The sequence below is a fragment of the Lontra canadensis genome, unplaced genomic scaffold (genome assembly GCF_010015895.1).
Source record: "Lontra canadensis isolate GAN:19392208 unplaced genomic scaffold, GSC_riverotter_1.0 scaffold397, whole genome shotgun sequence".
In the NCBI taxonomy this organism is placed as follows: domain Eukaryota; kingdom Metazoa; phylum Chordata; class Mammalia; order Carnivora; family Mustelidae; genus Lontra; species Lontra canadensis.
This window is the reverse complement of record NW_022631391.1, coordinates 1-2,937: the sequence shown is the minus strand read 5'-3', so window position 1 is coordinate 2,937 and position 2,937 is coordinate 1.

Sequence of the window (2,937 nt, the reverse complement as noted above, 5' to 3'; positions counted from 1 at the left end):
TCTTCAGTAGTCTCCACTAAGCCTCGTCCCCTGTCAACACATGTCTGATGCTGAATACATGTTGGCTGCTTGTGAAAACACAATGGCTCTTTTTACAGAGCTGTAATTAATTATGGATTAACTATTTCCTCTTATTTACTGAGGAACAAGATTTTTTTTTAACAAGTGATACTGCTACTAACTAAATATATTTCAGGCAATGTAAATGATTATGCATTCCCAGAAAAAAATAATGAAAAATTCCTATTGCAGCTGCAATCTACTTGTCCTCTTAAAGAAACCCATGCATGACAACACCGTGTTTAAGATTAAGACTATCAGTTTGTGATTTAATGCAAATATCTCAGGAATTTTAGTGATTTTAGGAGTCTACCACTATCTTCGAAAGGAACAGGATGTCTACATTAAAACAAGAACAACAATAAAGAAGGAACCTCGGTTAAGTAAAATATTCGGGACTGCTTCTAGCTTGTAGTGCTGCCAGGTGCTGAGTTTGATAAAGAGGTTAGTTTGTGTTTGGAGTACAATCTATACTGCTGGCAGTATGGGTTAGAGAACATAGAGATCTGGAGGGGAACCGGATGGATTATGGGTTGCACAGAGCTTGCAGTTTTGTTTTTTAATTTCATGGGGAAGCTATTCAACATTGAAAAATTGTCGTTTAAAATGTTTTTAAACCAAGAAATAAGCAATTAATTCTGTAAGATTAAGAATAAAAGGAAGCATATTTTTTATCAGTAGAGAAAACTGAAACCTGATCGTACAGAAATATACTTAAATATGCAGGGATTCATAGAAATATTCATTTAATACCGAACACATGATAACTTGAAAGAAGTATGCAAAAAAAATACATATAATTAAGTTCAAAGTTTAAAAATGCTGACAGTGGTATCTCTAGTTCATGTCTGCTAACAGAAACTCTTTACTGAAGGAGCGAAGCTAGTGAAAGGTAATTAATCTTCAAGAGTGAAAGTGTTGTAATAGCAATTGTCTTTTTTTGAGACATATAATTGAATTTCAAGAATGATAGAATCATCTACTTTTAAAGGTGAAAACGACATGTGTGAATTTATGATTTTCCTTAGCATCAATTTATTTTTTTAATGAAGAGTCTCAAACTATTAATCTAGGTAAGAAGTTTATAATATCAGATCAAAATCTGTCCTGAGACAGGTTGACTAAATAGCTCATGATCCTACAGTTAGTGACAAAGAGTGCAAATGGTTTGTATAAACAAAGACTTCATGAGCATGTTCTTTTCACATTCTTTTCTTTTTGAGGCTACCACCTTAAAATATTTTTTCATTAATTATTCAAAGCTCACAGTATTACTTTGAGTCAGACAGGACTAGTATGCCCTTCGCTGATAAAGTTTCAAAGAAAGTCCTTCTATCCCAGGAGGAATGTAAGGAAGTAAAGTTTCATTCACTATTCAGCACAATGCACAAGGCCAGGTATTGTGATGTATGATAGCTTTGTATTGCTAATAAAGTAGGAAGGTTTCTTGGACTTTGGTGTTTTCCATCTACGGAATAAATAATGGTCAGGAACAAGACTGGGATGTCCACTCTCACCATGTTGTTCAACATAATACTGGATGTCCTAGCCCCAGCAATCAGACAACACAAAGAAATAAAAGGCATCTAAGTGGCAAGAAAGAAGTCAAACTTTCACTATTTGCAGATGACATGATACTCTATAGAAAACCCAGAAGACTCCCCCAAAACAATAAATCTTTTTTTTTTTAAACAAATTGCGCTGAGTTGGTGAATGAACAGTGTTCAGGATATAAAACAATGTTCAGACTATTTAAGAGAGGATGTTTTTGGAGGGTCTTCTTGTGAAGGCTTTCATGCTAAGATTTGAAAGATATGATGGAGAAGTTGTCAGGTGTAAACAACTGAACATAGCTTATATGAAGCCATATGAGGAATAAAAAGGGTATTGTCTAAAGTGTCACTCTTATAGACCAGCTAAGAACAATAACACACAGTTCTCAGGTTTAGTAATAGGAAGGGTATGAGTTAATTTGGCAAAAGCAATTTCCATTGAGTGGTAGAGTACTCAATTCAAATTGCTGAGGATTGAGTAAGGAATGAAGGCTGATGGTAGTGAAAAGAAAGCCATGAACACAGCCAATATCAGAAACAATTTATGTGGCCAATTTCATGTTACTGGATGATGGAAATAATTGAAAACACCAGTGGTAAAATGTTTACTTTTTTAAAGATTTATTTTTTTATTTGAGAGAGAGTGTGTGGGAGCTAGGGGAGGTTCAGAGGGAGAGGGGGAGAATCTCAAGCAAACTCCTCACCAAGTAGGGGCTTAATCTCATGATCCCAAGATCATGACCTGAGCTGAAATCAAAAGTCAGACGCTTAACTGACTGAGCACCCAAGTGCCCTACCAGATGTAAGTTAATAACATTTTTACATTATAAATTATAATGAGAGTATTACATTATCTCTAAAAGTGATAGGAGAGAAGATTATTTAATGATATATGAAAAAGCCCTTTAAGTTTTCCAGGGGAGTTAAGATTGGTGGAGTGGTAGAGGGATCCTAGGCTTGCTTCATTCCTGGAACATAGCTTGATCAACATCAAATCATTTTGAACAACTAGGAAGTCAATCTGGGATTGAGAAAACAATCTGCACAATTAGGGCGAGAAAACATGTCAGATGTGAGGTTTGGAGACATAAATTGGGGGAGAGAAAAGCTGCAGTGCCATGGAGGGGTGGGATCCCTTTTTGTAGAAGAAGTCAGGGAGAGAGAGTGTGCAAGAGAGCAGCATGTAGGGTTGATGTAAGGTGCTATGTTGTGGGGATCCCCTGCGTCACACCAGAGAAAACATTCCCCTTCCTGGAGTACATTTGGAAGAGGGTATATTGCCTCTCCAGTACAAAAGATCTACTGGGTGGCATTGAGCAGCCAT